Source organism: Haliotis rufescens, unplaced genomic scaffold, assembly GCF_023055435.1.
Source record: "Haliotis rufescens isolate VD_foot unplaced genomic scaffold, xgHalRufe1.0.p SCAF_4, whole genome shotgun sequence".
Taxonomy (NCBI): domain Eukaryota; kingdom Metazoa; phylum Mollusca; class Gastropoda; order Lepetellida; family Haliotidae; genus Haliotis; species Haliotis rufescens.
In genome coordinates this window covers 6,836,148-6,854,735 of record NW_025964112.1, presented here as the reverse complement: position 1 = coordinate 6,854,735, position 18,588 = coordinate 6,836,148, and the positions used below count along the sequence as shown (strand labels likewise).

Sequence of the window (18,588 nt, the reverse complement as noted above, 5' to 3'; positions counted from 1 at the left end):
TGACACAGGTAGAGTCACAGTGACACAGGTAGTGACACAGGTAGAGTCACAGTGACACAGGAAGTGACACAGTGACAGGCAGAGACATATGTACTGACACAGGTAGAGTCACAGTGACTCAGGCAGTGACACAGGTAGAGTCACAGTGACACAGGTAGTCACAGTGACACAGGTAGAGTCACAGTGACACAGGAAGTGACACAGGTAGAGTCACAGTGACACAGGTAGTGACACAGGTAGAGCCACAGTGACACAGGTAGTGACACAGGTAGAGTCACAGTGACACAGGTAGTGACACAGTGACACAGGTAGTGACACAGTGACACAGGTAGTGACACAGTGACACAGGTAGTGACACAGGTAGAGTCACAGTGACACAGGTAGTGACACAGGTAGAGTCACAGTGACACATGTAGTGACACAGGTAGTGACACAGGTAGTGACATGACACAGGATAAAGAGACAGAGTCGTGAGACAGGTCAGAGAGACAGGGAAAAAGACGGGGAGTGAGACGGAGCAGCGAGACAGGTAATGACACACCCATCCAATACTCATTCACTTCAAGCATTATTACACATATTTGAAGGATGCTACAAGAGAAGGACTCATCGCGGACTACAACTGCTGGCCATGCACAGTCCTGTATGTTACGTGTAGCTTGACAAAACCACCTTGGCCAAGGGGGTCGACGTCAAGGGGGGAAAAGGAGGAGTCGTTGTTACCGACTGCACCGAGGACAATAGCCCCAGGCTTGCACTATACCTTACCCCGATAATAATAGCACGCTATCAAGCCTCACCCTGGGGACGACTGACCCTTGTGACTGACCCCACAGGGATTAAAGGTCTGCCTAGATCCAACGGACTTTGTCTTTTCCCATTGTGTAGGGCTGGGCCGTCAAGCTGATAACATGGCTTTGAGCAGGACACATTGGGATGCTTAGCAAATTTAGCTTGAACTGTCAAATTTCTTGTTAAGTGTATTTTCCTTGCATAGGAATAAAATGCATATGAATAATGACAGTCAGTCATGAAAACGTGATGATGACACCAAGCACGAACACCTTATTCAAAGAGGTACATATAATGTATCCAAATCACAACATAATCACTCAAAACCCAATTATTTTTCAAAATTAACAAAATTTGCAGGGGTACTTGTTCTGTCAACATTGACATCAAACCAATGGAGAGACCGAAAAGAAAATGACTTAAAATGACGAATAAACATCTGATGTAATACCCCTGTTATTTTTGTGAATATTCAGACAACCACTTGAAACCCAGAGGTTAAAACAAAAGATTAACTGCCTCGTGGACCCCTTCATATACCTCACACAGTCCGTGTCTAGACAGTCGAAACTGTCTTGATATCAACTTCATCTACCCTAAGGTTATTTCAATATAATCCAGAAAGACTCCCCCCTTAGGCGTTTCAAAACTGCTCTCAAATTGGGCTTTTTCCTACACACATTTGCATGTAATATTTCACAATGGCCGCTTAAAACAACTGGGTCGAACTATCAATGCATATTGATTGTTAACAATCTGCTGGAAATACACTGGTGATAAACAAAATATCAAAAGTTCACACAGTTTGTGTACAGCAACATTTGAAAGCGATGTAAACACTAATCACTCCTACTATATAATATAACATCAATAGGCTTAAACTATCGAGAGCCTGTTTCTATTCAAACATTACTTTTTTAAAACTATGGTAAATCTTGTTTGCAAGGCAATAATTCAGAGTGTGTTCACATATATATTTAAGTCCAGAACAGAAAACTGCTGAAATATGCAAGGACATCCAAATTGTGGGATGCTGAAGTACTCCTCTCACTACCACCAAAATATTGCAAAAGTATTGTAGAAATGTTAACGGAAGACATTTTTTTCCAAATAGTTTAAGAATTGCAATGAAAAGTGGTAAAGATTAACCTCAGAAATCCCTAAAAAAACCTTACAATATTGCACATATGGCAAAATAGAACATTTCCTAAAGCAAATATGAAATTTATATATTTTAAATTTTTCCGCCCATAGACAATGGATTTCTTTTAACAAACAGAATCATGAAATAAAAGTAGTACTATTATTAGAACTATATTAAATTATACTGCATTTTATACAATAATTATATTAATCACACATCATAACTATTCTAAAACTATCACAAGTTGTCTCCCCTAACTTGAATTATTGCCATTATATACGCGACCCGGTCGTCACCTCTACAATCAAGATATCAAAAATCAAATCTTCATTGCCTCACCCCCCCCCACACTGGACAAGCCAGAGGTCAACTTCCTACTGCCCTCAACTGCTACAGTTCTTGTCTAATATGGCAAGTTAGTGAGATACTGTCAGTTTATCTCTGGTAGAAACAAACTACAAGAGCAACTAAATTGTTAGATAAAAGGTTTTCCTCAACTGTAATACCACAAGAATCTACAGGATCACATACTCCTAAAATCAAAATTTGCATAACGAGTAAAATTCCACCCAACATATTATTGTTTATGTCTTTTATTTCATGTGTTTCTGAAAACTCTTCCGGTACAAAAGTTTGGCTGCATTCAGAAATTATGTTAAATAGGAAATTATACATGTGATAAATAATTGTGATGTTTGAAAAAAATGCATTACAGCTTCCGAAACAAGTTGACATTGAAACATGACAAGCAGACGTGCATACAACCGCTAAGGTAGTACTTTATTCACTAATGGGCAAATGTTGCTGAAAATACAACCCAGTTTTCGATATTATACAACACAGTACTAAACCCAAGTTTTACTGCTTTGGTTTAACCATGGGCAGATAGGGGTTAGCACTGGTCTTGAGCAACCCCTGCTTGTCGTAAGAAGTGACTAAAGGGGGGTCAGGATCACTGACTTGGTTGTCATGTCATCATATCCCAATTGTGTAGATCGATACCCGTGATGCTAGTCACTGGATTGTCTGGTCTTGACATAACTATTTCCAGGCCGCCATCATATAGCTAGAATATTACTGAGAGTGGCGTTTGATAGGCATTACTTAGAACTTGATGGATGACACAGTAGACACAATTTATGGATAACAACTTCTTTAATACTGTAAAGGTGACGTTTCGGTATAGATCCTTATACCGCTGTCAAGCAAGACTGAATTCCGTACCATGTTCATCATTCAACCTTGCTTGACAATGGTATAAGGATCTATACTGAAATGTTGTCTTTACAGTAATTAAAGAAGTTGTTATCCATAAATTGTGGAGTGAAAGTGAATATTGCTTTAAGCCACAACAGCAGTATAGGTGTATCTGTGGCTGATCTGAGATAATGAGAATATTGTGAATCCAACAATCTCTCCACACCATGCACACGAGACACAATGGTTCCATCTACTATGCAAACTAGGCATTGTCACAGCAACTCTAAATACAGTCTAAATATTCCCATCCACTGTCTGTTATGATATTTATTAAAACATAATCAACCAACGATGAAGCCAGTGCATCCATCCAAGACATACATCGAACGCCATCACTACTTTGATCCTTCTCTGAACTCAACCTGTTCGACACAAGTAACTTAGACCGAAACCTTTTCAACCCATTTCAAAGAGGAAAGAGACGAAAATACTGGAAAATATCTCCTCACACACAAGAAACATTTGTTTCTCAACAATGGGCATTTGAAACCAGCTCCACTTGTATCCGACGAGTGGCTTAGATTGCTGGGACATGCAGTAAGCAATGTCCTTCTACCACTCCTCCACACTCCACAACCCAGGGGTCACACACACAAAGCAGAACTTTCTCTAGGGGTGGGGCCAGCTCAATGCTTGACTGGCCACAGGTAGATAAAGTTTACCTATCTTCCAGCAGGGAAGGTTGAGTATGTAGCTCAAGGTGTGAGAGGCGCACAGGTGTTTCAACTGACATTCGTGTTTGGAAGTCTTACTCTGTTTGGGAATCAATGTCATGAATCGATATACATGACATTAAAACAACACAACAAACTAACGCAGCAGACACCTAGACAAAGGCAATTTGGGATGGATTCTATTGAACTAAATAAACAAAGCAATCAATAAATACTACGTTCCTAATTAAAACAATAACTTGTGACAAATTATGAAAAGTAGAAAGGTGTCTCCTCCGGAATTTCATCTTGTGAGGGGGCTACGGTATTAATAGTAATAATTCCTGTTATTTATCATGTTTATTGTAAAGAAGTAACTGGTTATACACAGAACACCTTAAAATTCTAACCAAAAAAACATGTAAAAAATGAACTGCCTCAAATTGTGTTTCCTGCACATGGTATGTCAGCTTTCATATAACATGCCCTCATTATAACACAAACACCCACCGCAGGAACTTAAAAACATTCCCCAGCAAGTAATGAAATGCTATTTTATCTTTGATTCAGAAACAAAGGATAACCTTTGAAATTCTATACAACACTGGAAAAAATGAAATCTGTTGAGAAAGAAATCTATATTAATTATCAGCCTTATAATGAGGCATGTGTAAGATTTAATGAGCTTAGCTAGGTCTAAGTGACATAAAGGCCCTTGTCGACTACGGTACATAGAACAATGGCTTCAGCAGTACACCTTGTCCTTTGATCGTAGCCGACTTATGCTTTCTTATCCCCCCTCCACCTATTCTCAACACCTCCCTCCCCTGGCCACACCCAACAAGCCCCCTCCCCCATAAGCCTACAAGTAAGCCCGGTACTTAGTAAACCCGTGCATGTTCAGCTGACAACCACAATTCACGTCAAGGGTGATGTCCTGTTACTGATATAAAAAAAGGACAAGCAATATTTAGTCCAACTTCTAACATCGTACATCACCTCCAATTATTGATTTTATTCCATATTTTTTTCCTGTAACCTGATAAGCCTTACAACAATGAAAAAGCCCCATTGATATTTTGAAATGTGATTCAAACAATGTTGGTACCCCTTTTACATCCTCACCTATCCAATGAAATGTCATACAAAATAAAAGTCACCCAGATGCTGTCGGGGCTCAGGGTGGGGGTACTCCATATGCCCAAATTTCAATTTTACTCACTGAAGGAAATATACTGTATAATATATTGTATACTCAACTCCCTTTTCCCCCAGCTATGAAAACAGAATTAACTGTCTACCTAGGTGACATAACTTTAGGGTGAATGAGTGATGGGGTGCTAAACATCAAGGGGATGGATGTACTTGACGAAGATGTGATAGGGGTTTAAATGCCTAAGTGTTTGTCAACATTAATTACCCATTTTTCGGTTACATGACATTATTTTTAGTATATCAGTAACAGTGCTCATTTTCAAGGTTTAAAGGAAGTGTGAAAATGGATGCATATACTTAAACATATATGTTGGTTTGTAATTAGACTAACATCTAGTCTCTAAAATGGACATATTTTGCAGAAAAAACAATTGTTAAATTTTAGTTATAAAATATAATAGAGACTTTCTTCATTTTGAGATACTGCAGTAATCTAGACTTGCCAAACATTATAGACTTGCATGGGCTGTATTGGATTTATTTGTTTCAGGGTCTGTATGTGCAATATTTCGGCATTTCATTATGTGATGGATACAGGCACAACATAACAGTACACTTCCAGGCTGGAAGTTCCAGCTGTACCAAAGAGTCTGGGAGAACCAGTGGTTAAAATGAGCCATGACAAAACATCTTTAAAAATGGTACTTGTTGTTGCCCTGCCTGGCACTCAACATTAGGGGATAAAACAAGTCAGCTCGGAGTCATTAGAGTGTCTGAGTGGTGTATTCATGTTCAACTGTGACATGGTATCTCAGTATGCTAGCACTATGAAACCGATATAAATCCGGACTGTTAAAAATGCAATGCACAGATGTTGTTATATAAGTGCCGCAATCGTGAATGCAATGTAAAAATCCATTTCACCTGACTCCACCTGTGACCTTCCCCTCGCAATTTAGTCAGTGACGTTTTTATTGAGATATGTATCATAACATGGCATATTAAATAAAACAGCCACACCTAGTTTGTTCTCCCTATTGGGATCATGATTGTGGATCATGTACGCACTTGTTGTGTCATGGTCACATGACGCATGTAGCTTGCATTTATGCATTCTGGGACCTGTGAAGATCCGGGGTAGAATAGGTCTTCAGCAACCCATGCTTGCTGTAAAAGGCGACTATGTTTGTCGTAGGAGGCGACTAACGGGATCCGGTAGTCAGACTTGCTGACTTGGTTCATGCAGGTCATCGTATCGAATTGTGTGGATCAATGCTCATGATGTCAATCACTGGATGGTCTGGTCCATACTCGATTATTTACAGATCGCCATCATATAGCTGGAATATTGCTGAGTGTGGCGTTAAACACAAACAACAAATTAAGGATTCTTGGGAGTGACTACCTATATGTTTGTTTAGACTGCAATACAGTTTTTTTAAAAAGTGTATCAATAGTCACCTTTGATTCTGGTAACAAATGTAAATTTGGAGGTTGTAACCATGGTGACAGATCAAAATAATTACTCAGAAAGAGGCTGTCAGGAAGCAAGAAATGTTTGCGTAATTGTCATGTTCCAACAGTTCTATTCAGGTCTACATCGTCTTTGTGACAGTCTCTCTGTTTCCGAGTCATACAACGGGTTCACTGAGCGCTGAACAGGTCAAGAACAGTTGACCACCTAGGGGGATTCCAGGTAAGAATTTGTACATCAAGCTTTGCTAGTAGGAACAAGCGACGATATCAGGTCAGACTCAGTGAGGTGGTGGGCTGTGTGCTTTCACATCCCAATGATGTGGGACCTTGTTCGTAATATCAACCACTGGTTGCCTGGTCCAGTCAACAAACAAAACCAGCAACCAACCACGTAATGCCTACTTGGAGATTCAGTAGAATATATCCATGTGTCTCTATCTTAATACTTAGATAGTGGTTCTTCAAGTTAAATACCTAGGTAGTAATTCTTCAAGCTAAATGCTGGGGCAGCGATAGAAGCTAACAGTTTTAGTCGACTAGGCTTTATAATACAATAACATATAGCAAAACCCTAAAAGGGGCAAATTTCTACTGGTCCTCATGATACCTTAACTATTAGGGAGTTTGGAAGGGCTTCTAAGAATAAGGACAATTTCTAACGCTGCCTATGTAGGGGTTCTTCAAGTTCAATTCCTGGGTAGTGGTTCTTCAAAATATCTTTGCATAGACGCTAATAAGAAAACAAGCGTTTCTAAAAAGGTCTGTAGACAAACGCCCAGTCTGTTATGAGGGCAATCAGCCTACACACAGGAAAAGACATAAACCTACAAACTCCCCAATACAAATTCATGTCAGGCTGAGGGTATAAAACAGCCAATTGCTGCCAACTTTTAATATAACATAATTTTCACAAAAGGAAAAGGTGTTGAAAAAAACATGAAGGACATACAGCCCTTCATGCAACCAGTCAAATACAACATCGTCATCTCATTACCACCATCACTTAGCAATGTCTATCAAAGTGGAGGTTTCCAGTGCCAGCAGCAACTAGACTTGTGAACAGCCAACAGACAGCAGATATCAGTAATATTGTTAGCTCCACATCAAAACTAATATTTACTCCACAGAGGCCGGAACACTGTGTGTTAGCTGCCAATATTTACAACATGATATTGCATCCTTCGCAAGCTGGCAACATGAAATCACAAAATAATCGTCAAAGAGTATCGCGTAAAATTTGGCGATGGGGCTACAAAGACAATGAAAAGAAGGGGGTAAGAAACTCCAGCATACCTCCATGTCAGAGCAGAGAGCAAAACAAATAGCTTGTATGGGAAAGTAAACAATTATGGAAAAAGACAACAGAAGGTTCCCACAGACAGAGACATCATCTTTAGAGGGGAGGGGGGAGGTGCTTGAGGGGGGGAGGGGAGGCGACAGGGATCATCTAGTGCATCTGTATTCATTGGTCATTTGCTGCAAAGGGAGACTGGTGAATTGATGTAGACGTGACTGATGTTTGAAGTATATTAGCATCACTGTTCACATGTTTTATAAACTTGCCTATCATGGCAAACTATTTGTAAAGTTTTCAATTAGATATTAATCATTTAATAATAATTGTTACTTATAAATTCAAATAACATTTAGTCTATATTTTTGTAGTATCATATTGTGCATTTAAATATCAGGGATTTTCGTAAATTTCCTTTCAACCCATTGCCCTAAATTTTGAATGCTTAAGGAAACTGATTGACAATTCAATAGTCAATATTTTTCCATTATGGGATTATTGATGACATTGTTGATTTCAAATTTGTATTATGTTACATGTTGGCTTGAGTAAACAGCTATTTGAATGTTCCCCATTCCCCAGTCTGTCCATTGATGTACACATATGCTTATAAATGTGTTATCACACATATTGATAACATGAAAGGGTTCTGTTCTTTTCAGTTGCCATGGTAATCACTGAATCGCTGAGAATAACATGACTAACGCCACTTGCACTAAGCCATAATAAATTTAAAAAATAAAAAATTCATAATAACCCATTTAAAAATAAAATTGAGAATATTTTAATTAGTTACATGAAATACTTCCAAGCCCAGTAGAGCGCTTCTGTTTATTGACTTCATATAAAATAATGTCATTAAATTTGTTTTAACAATTGAACATATGTTGGGATTTCTTTCACTCTAAGCAAGTAAACTTGTAAATGCAGAATAAATTATCCTGAGTGTAAAGCTATCTTTGAACATACTCACTTATCTTTTAGGTCAAAAACACCTTTTTTTAAAATGTTAAAGAGACAGTTGTAAGCTCAATGTATTCGGAGCATATACATAAGCCCAAAAAATCATTATCAAAATATTTTTGCTCAATCAATTAAAATAAATATTCTAAAGGCATTCCTTTTAAAATATTAACAAGTACAGCCTTGTCTATTTACATGATCTATGAAACTTTGTAAATATATTCCTTCTAACATGTCAAAAATATTGATAACAATGCCTAAAAAAATGTAAAAAAGGAAAGAAGTAGTTTGGGAAAGTTTTCTGATTTAGATGTATAAAAGCCACAGATAGCACCCAGAACCACTTCCAGTTGGGCCTGTAGAATTGTGCTATGACGTCACAAATCGTTGCAAAGCCATTGGACATTCTAGTTTCTAAATAAAAACATTGCATCTTTGGAAACGCATGCTGGCGACAACACCGATTGAACCGGCTCGGTTTAACGTTTACAAGATAATTCAACGGTTTCACGGAAACTCATTGAAAACTCAAACACAACAACAAGTTTTGATATTTATTTGGCAATGAAACGCAGTCCATGTTGAGCAATATACACTATATATCCCACGTAATACACACGCATCGGTCAATATTGCAGTTTATTTCCGGGTGCGTTCTGGCTTGTTTACGTTCGGCGGAAAGATTCAAAGGCGAAAATAACAGTGTAAGGGGAGCATATGAAAGTCCACGCCCTGATATACACCTTCGACCCGGACAGACAGCGAATATACTTCCCTATATCGCGTCGACCACGCTATGGACTACAAGGGCTTCTCTGCATGGTCGCGACATTGTCACTGACCCACACCCACATTTTACTCGCTGGCGAATATTTTCGAGTCAGCTGAACAAATTACTTACCAACACACGCTACAGATAATGTAAACAAAGTACAGATGACCAGACATCAATAGGTTTCATTCACAAACAGCGAGAAAACGCTCACGAAAGCTTATGAATGCCAGCCAATTTTTGTGTAAGCGAGTCCGCCATTGCTGGTAGTGTGGTCGTCGCCATATCGCTTGCCTGACCCTGGGGCTGGATTATCGCGGGGACAGGCACGGCCGCTGTACACACGAGTCCACGATATTCATAAGCACACGGTGTGGGTTGACATGATAGTAGTCAGAAATATATACTACTTACCTAGTCAATGACTAAAATCAACCAGTTTTTACACCAGGGTTGATAGGCCTGTGGGAGTGCTGGTCGTCGTCCCGTCCCTAGCACGTTATGATGGGTGGGGGGCGGCTGGGTAGATTTCCATATAAGGTTCTCCGCGTGCCTGCGTCACGCGCGCCTGTCCCTGCCGTGATTGGGCAGCCGACCCACGTGAATGCGATTTGACCCACGTGAACGTGGGTAGCACGGCCTAGCCAAGTGACGTAGGTTTCCCCCCGGAGGGCGTGGCGGTGTATGCGTGCCTCAACTATATAAATAACAAAGCAGGGAAGTATACGCTCCACCAGGGGTCTCGGCCTAGCGTGACAAACTTACCTAGCGATTAATCAACCAGGGGACCGTCGGTGACGGTTTTACGGACCCCAGTGTCGAGATCGGGACAGGTGTGTCCAAAAGGTAGAAAGTAAAGGGGGTGGGGGGCGTTGTCTGTTGTTTTCCTTTCATGCTATCACCCCTGTTGATTTCCAATTTTGACCGTGCCGCCCGTCGGTGAGGCTTTGGATATGCTCCAAGCCGGGGGAGGGTCGGGCAGTGATTAGGGCTGCCTGCATACGCCAGACCCAGAAATAATTTGTCACGCGGGCCGGCAAGGTATTGATTTTTCTCCCGTTTATCAGAGAAGGGAGTGGGTCCGCGAGGGACACCTCTCCCAGACGTACTTGTACCACTCCTGGTGGTACTATCCCAGATCTCGACGCCAGGAACGGGTTTTCTAAAGCTATTGTACGACACCGGGTTCACTAGACCCAGGGGCCATGAAGCTCTCACCCCCGGGATTGCATACATTATTCAGCGCCAGCCCAGCCGACGGCCGACAAGGCGGTGGATAGCCGAGTGAGTGCTGGAGCTCGCGGGGGCACGAGCGCTCAATACCACGGGCAAATAAATAAAACATTTTCCGAATTTTGTTCATCCTCTCCCAAGAAAAAAAGCTAACAAGAAAATACTTTCTTTTCGCTTGTGTACACGGTTTGAACATCTGAAGGAATACCCATAGGGAAATATCACCCGGGAGCCGGACACACGTGCAGGGCGACCGCTTCTGTGTATCCAGAATCCACTCCCAAATTGTAAAAAAATAAACTGAGTAAAAAAGTGGATTTCTTCTAAAAAGTAATTTTTTTTGAAAATATGTGTAACTGACGTCACGTGCTTGATGAAATGAACACAGAGATCCCAAGGACCACGCGGAGCTCAGGCCTCGACACATGTTGGCTTCGACACGTTTTACGAAGTCGCTTCTTCCCTATACAAATTCTCTCATAAGATAAGCAATAATGAAAAAAGATTTTTTTTAAAAATTGGTTAGACAATAATCAGATAAGACACCACAATGTGAGGGAAAGTATGCCGGCAGAAAAAAAAGCTCTTGTGGTGCAATGGCTAATAAGTGAAAATGAGGTAATTAATATGCTAAACAAGTCACATAGGTGTGTAAGTCGTGTTGCGAATACACGCAGATCATACCGTTATCCGAGTGCCCTATATCGACCAGTAAATGACTAACTAATATTACGGAGGATAACCACAGCTTTTGCGTGTTTCCTCATATTAACCCCTTCTTAAAACGCATGGCCATTCCAGTGAGTGAGTGAGTTGAGCTTTACGACACTTTTAGCCATATCCCAGTAATACCACTGCGGGAAACAACAATGGGCTTCACACATTGTTCCTATGTGGGAATGGAACCCGGGCCTTAGACATGACGAACGAACGCTTTAACCACTAGGCTACCCCGCCGCATCTGTTCAAGCTGATAACGGGAAAATACTACAAGTACACATGTGTATATATTGCCGGGACGAGTATTGCCATGGGTCAGGTTTGTGCATGGTGATAGAGGTCAATATACGAATTAATTAATGCACCCGATCGGTTGCGTCACCAGTTATGGCGGTTGGGGTTCGAAGTTACACCAGGGCAGCCATGTCATTCCCGCAAGACTTTTCCTCGCGGATTTAGATCAGAAATATAACCTTTCTTACAAGTTTGAAACTTATCGGGCACTTCATGTTAATCAAACGTTTTTTCTTTTTCGATTTAATTAAAAATGTCGATTTTTTATTTAGCATCACCTGAGATGTTTACAAACAATGCCCTTACTCAAACATGGAGTAGAATTATAATGCATGGGAGTGTAATATTTTTAAGAGCTTGAATTTGACATACTTTGTGTACATAATGTCCGCAGGAAAATCGCTTGAATATACCTGTATATCTGATTGCATACACGTATCACGTATGTCGACACAGACGTTAGCTAAACGGTCTACAGAGTTGTAAGTACGTGTATCTCGCGAATAAAGCCAGTTTCTGCATTGCTCAGCTTCATCACTCACACATCCATCCATCTGTATGTACATCCATCCACCCATGCAGTCATTCGCCCGTCTTGGCTCTTGTCTGTACATCCGGCATTCATATATACACTCGTTTATTTATTCATTCAGCAATCCACCCATCCATGCTTTCATTCATTCATAATCGATTCACGCAATGATTGATTGATTGATTGATTGATTGATTGATCCAACCATTGCCCATTCTATCCATTTATACTCTATCATCCATTCATCCATCCAATCACCAATCCACCCATCCATGCTTTCATTCATTCATCATCGATTCACGCAATGATTGATTGATTGATTGATTGATCCATTCATCCAACCATTGGCCATTCTATCCATTTATACTCTATCAACCATTAACTGTTAGGTGTGTCTACATCATTCAATCAAAAGAGCAAACAGAGAAGCGTTCGGACTTTAATCAAACGTCAACGCTAGAGAATAACCAGTCTCGATTATCCGGCAAAACAGATTCCTTTGAGCGTAAAACGCAAAATAGTGGTGAAAAATATATGAATGGATCACTGAAAAACTCTCTGTCCCCTAAAGAGCATTTATCAGCTGTGTCCGGACTGTTCAATATTGGTTTCGACCAGTTTGCAATATACAGCCACATACCAAGCTAGCCTCTTTTCCAGCAAGTCTGCATTGAACAAACCAGTGGTTGATAATATGAAGAACACGTTTCGATTCGTCGGGGTGACACAGTATCACTCTGGTCACACATTGTAACCAACAGAGCACACTGGGATCTTGCGGAGAGCATCATGTTGTACCGCGGATCTATTCTGACAGGGTTTCATGGCGCCTGACAAATGAACACGCACGCACGCACGCACGCACGCACGCACGCACACACGGCATGTAGTTGACTTTCCGTTTGTAAGTGTAAGTTTGTACACGATATAATGACGACACAGTGTTCTTCTACTTATTGTGGGGGTCGAATCTGGTCAGGTGCAGAAAAACCGATGTGGCATGGTACGTTATATTATCGCGGTAGTTAATTTAAAATGGATCGTAATGTTATTACGCATCAATTAGGATTGATCGATCCTGAAATTCTTAAACGAGATCGGTAAACAAATTATCTGCCATAAGCGACTTTTTCTTTTTAAATTAGAGGAAGGAGTGGGGTGACACTATATTATCGCGGTTTCACTTTTTTGTGTGTGATACGTGTGGAATATGTGCTTTACGTCACTTCCTGTTATGAATTATGCATAATCAGTATGCATACAACCAAGGTTGGGTGAACGGACATCGCCCAAACAAATGGGTTCTTTTTAAACCAATTTCGAATGGATGAAGGGATAATGCCACTTCAAAAACATTCCTGAAACGATAATATTTACTTACGAGTAGCCGTGACGTTTCGCAACGAGTCCTGTATACGGTCAAGCGATGAAATATGGTGCTTAGATTTGCTTAAGTAAACAGTCGACAGAGCCTATGGATACGGGATTTTCCGATACTGCGATAAAATACATCCCGTGGTAATATAGATACTATACGTGCCAAGATGCATCAATAGTTATCGGAATCGGTAATACCTGGCGATACAACCACCACCAATCCTATTTACAAGGGGCGGTCGGGTAGTCCAGTGGTTAAAGCGTTCGCTCGTCACACCGATGACCCGGGTTTCGATTCCACACATGGGTACAACGCGTGAAGCCCATTTCTGGTGTCCCCCGCCGTGATATTGCCGGAATATTGCTAAAATCGGTGGAAAGCCATACTCACTAGATTCGACAGAGGCAATGCGATTTGTTCCATGTGTTTTACGAACGGGTTGATGTGAGGGAACACAAGCTGTGATTATCCTCCGTAATATTAGTTAGTCATTTACGATGCTGGTCTATATAGGGCACTCGGATAACGCCGTGATATTGCTGGAATATTGCTAAAAGCGGCGTAAAACCATTCTCACTCACTCACTCATATTTACAAACACCGATAAAATGAAATATGCTTGTATGTTTTTTATATGCCCTGTCCTCGATATACCATCGGCGTGGAAGATCAGGAGCGTGTTACTATAAAGACCCAGGCTCTAATCACACGTGCATGGCATTTTTATAAAGCCTGGATATTTACAAACACCGATAAAATGAAATATGCTTGTATGTTTTTTATATGCCCTGTCCTCCATATACCATCGGCTTGGAAGATCAGGAGCGTGTTACTATAAAGACCCAGGCTCTAATCACACGTGCATGGCATTTTTATAAAGCCTGGAACCTTTTCATGAAACAAATGTCACTCGATCTCGATCTCAACGATATCACACCGAGACCGTATCGTGTAGGGTGTGCTACACTCCAGGAGAAGCACTCAGCCCAATATGTAAACCCAGGATGTCTTGTGAGAGGAAATGCACCTTCACCATCAAGCTATGACCTCGATTATCCAGCGAGGATGTTTTCCGAGAGGAAATGCCCCTTCACCAACGAGCTATAACCTCGATTATCCAGCGAGGATGTCTTGTGAGAGGAAATGCACCTTCACCAACGAGCTATAACTTCGATTATCCAGCGAGGATGTCTTGTGAGAGGAAATGCACCTTCACCATCGAGCTATAACCTCGATCATCCAGCGAGGATGTTTTCCGAGAGGAAATGCCCCTTCACCATCGAGCTATGACCCCTGCTATCCAGCGAGGATGTCTTGTGAGAGGAAATGCACCTTCACCATCGAGCTATGACCCCTGTTATCCAGCGAGGATGTCTTGTGAGAGGAAATGCCCCTTCACCATCGAGCTATGACCTCTATTATCCAGCGAGGATGTCTTGTGAGAGGAAATGCCTCTTCACCATCGAACTATGACCTCGATTATCCAGCGAGGATATTTACCGAGAGGAAATGCCTCTTCACCATCGAACTATGACCTTGATTATCCAGCGAGGATATTTTCCGAGAGAAAATGCCTCTTCACCATCGAACTATTACCTCGATTATCCAGCAAAGATGTATTGTCAGAGGAAATGCACATTCACCATCGAGCTATGACCTCGATTATCAAGCGAGGATGTCTTGTGAGAGGAAATGCACATTCACCATCGAGCTATGACCTCGATTATCAAGCGAGGATGTCTTGTGAGAGGAAATGCACCTTCACCATCGAGCCATGACCTCGATTATCAAGCGAGGATGTTTTCCGAGAGGAAATGCACCTTCACCATCGAGCTATGACCTCGATTATCCAGAAAAGATGTATTGTCAGAGGAAATGCACCTTCACCATCGAGCTATGACCTCGATTATGAAGCGAAGATGTCTTGTGAGAGGAAATGCACCGATTATCCAGCACATGATATCTCCATTCTATTATGATAAATAATGGAAACATTATACAGTAGATAATCAAGAACTGCAAGGTCACGCTAAGGGAAGCCACCACCACCCACATAAGGCCAAGCAGCTCGCTGAGGCCAGTGCTCCCCGCCCCATCGTAAACCACCCGACCCCTCGCAATATATCTCCACAAACTGCTGTCTCTAACATGCAAACACGTCTCAAGTTCGCCACAAACTGTAACCTGACATACCTGTGCTTCCACTTGAAATTACAGTACCTATTATCTTAGAGGCTACACAGATGAACAGGTGCTGTGTGGCCTATCAGCTCAACAACAAGACACTGAAGACAACCACCGGTGACAACACACCTTCCACAGAGAAAACAATTTTGCTTCTGACGTCTTCGATTACATATATGATTAGCGAGGTGACTTACTTTCTCGCTGTGTTGTGGCTCAGGGGCCGGCCTTTTATATTAGTGCGGGATGGGTTCGGGTGTGTATGTGTGGGGAGGGGTGTGTCGGAGGGGTACGGATAAATGTCCCCGAAAATTCTTGAAATAAATATTTTGCTTCAGATTGTTATAAACAAGAATTTGACTCAATACCAAATCCCAGGCCTCCCCAGAATGTCATAGGTTTGTCCCTAATTAGGTTTCTACGACTAGGAACAGCCACACCTGTTCCCTAAAACAGCTGAATCCGCGTCCCCTAATTCCCAACTGTACCTTTTCAGTAGCACCAGGATATGTAATCCAGGAACCAAATCATAGTTTTTGTACCGAAGATTGCACACAGATACAAATGAATTTCAATGATATAACAATGCAAATATTCGAACTAAACCCACAGCTGTATGTTTAGTTATACCCCAGAACCTACATAAGTATGTTTAGTTATACCTCAGAACCCACAGCAGTATGTTTAGTTGTACACCAGAACCCACAGAAGTATGTTTAGTTATACCCCAGAACCTACAGAAGTATTTTTAGTTGTACACCAGAACCCACAGAAGTATGTTTAGTTGTACCCCAGAACCTACAGAAGTATGTTTAGTTGTACCCCAGAACCTACATAAGTATGTTTAGTTATACCCCAGAACCTACATAAGTATGTTTAGTTATACCTCAGAACCCACAGCAGTACGTTTAGTTGTACACCAGAACCCACAGCAGTATGTTTAGTTATACACCAGAACCCACAGCAGTATGTTTAGTTGTACACCAGAACCCACAGCAGTATGTTTAGTTGTACACCAGAACCTACAGAAGTATGTTTAGTTGTACACCAGAACCCACAGCAGTATGTTTAGTTATACCCCAGAACCTACAGAAGTATGTTTAGTTATACACCAGAACCTACAAAAGTATGTTTAGTTGTACACCAGAACCTACAGAAGTATGTTTAGTTATACCCCAGAACCTACAAAAGTATGTTTAGTTGTACACCAGAACCTACAGAAGTATGTTTAGTTATACCCCAGAACCTACAGAAGTATGTTTAGTTGTACACCAGAACCTACAGAAGTATGTTTAGTTGTACACCAGAACCTACAGAAGTATGTTTAGTTATACACCAGAAACCTACAAAAATATGTTGAGTGCTTTTGTGGTTACAAATACCAGAACCCTACAGAAATACGTTTAGTTGTACACCAGAACCCTACAGAAATACGTTTAGTTCTACACCAGGAAGTAAAGACGCATGTTTAGTCATATTGCAGAAACCGGAAGAAGTATGTTAAATTATATACCAGAAACTACAAAGGATGTTTAGTGAAACACCAGACGTATGTAAAATACTTCAACAGAACATACAAAAGTATGTTTAGCTATCAAACAGAAACCTACAGAAATACTTTTAGTTCTACACCAAAAGGTAATATATATATATATACTAGACAAGGTACACATGTTCAGATATATACTGACAAGGTATGCATGTTCAGATAAATACTGACAAGGTATGCATGTTCAGATAAATACTGACAAGGTATGCATGTTCAGATAAATACTGACAAGGTACACGTGTTCAGATATATAGTAGACAAGGTATACATGTTCAGATATATAGTAGACAAGACATACGTGTACAGATCTATACTAGAGAAGACATACGTGTACAGATATATACTAGACTAGGTATGCATGTTTCAATATATACTGACAAGGAATGCATGTTCAGATATATACTGACAAGGTACACATGTTCAGATAAATACTGACAAGGTATATATGTTCAGATATATACTGACAAGGTATACATGTTTAAATATATACTGACAAGGAATGCATTTTCAGATATATACTAGACAAGGTATGCATGTTCAGATAAATACTGACAAGGTACACGTGTTCAGATATATACTAGACAAGGTATACATGTTCAGATATATAGTAGACAAGACATACGTGTACAGATCTATACTAGAGAAGACATACGTGTACAGATATATACTAGACTAGGTATGCATGTTTCAATATATACTGACAAGGAATGCATGTTCAGATATATACTGACAAGGTACACATGTTCAGATAAATACTGACAAGGTAATTATGTTCAGATATATACTGACAAGGTATGCATGTTTCAATATATACGGACAAGGAATGCATGTTCAGATATATACTGACAAGGTATATATGTTCAGATATATACTGACAAGGTATACATGTTTAAATATATACTGACAAGGAATGCATTTTCAGATATATACTAGACAAGGTATGCATGTTCAGATAAATACTGACAAGGTACACGTGTTCAGATATATACTAGACAAGGTATACATGTTCAGATATATAGTAGACAAGACATACGTGTACAGATCTATACTAGAGAAGACATACGTGTACAGATATATACTAGAATAGGTATGCATGTTTCAATATATACTGACAAGGAATGCATGTTCAGATATATACTGACAAGGTACACATGTTCAGATATATACTGACAAGGTAATTATGTTCAGA

At 40.5% G+C, this 18,588-nt stretch overlaps 1 protein-coding gene across 3 annotated transcripts in view; it reads right to left on the bottom strand.

The window, feature by feature from the left end:
* Positions 1 to 18,588, bottom strand: part of LOC124143046 (NGFI-A-binding protein 1-like) — a 141,407-nt gene that overhangs the window by 61,985 nt on the left and 60,834 nt on the right. The window contains exon 1 of one of the 3 annotated variants that reach the window (XM_048382389.1): positions 9,924 to 10,178. The exons of the other annotated variants lie outside the window; for them this stretch is intronic. The gene's annotated coding sequence lies outside the window, so the exon portion shown is untranslated. Of the gene's footprint in view, positions 1 to 9,923; positions 10,179 to 18,588 lie in introns of those variants that run through there. 3 annotated transcript variants of the gene reach the window in all.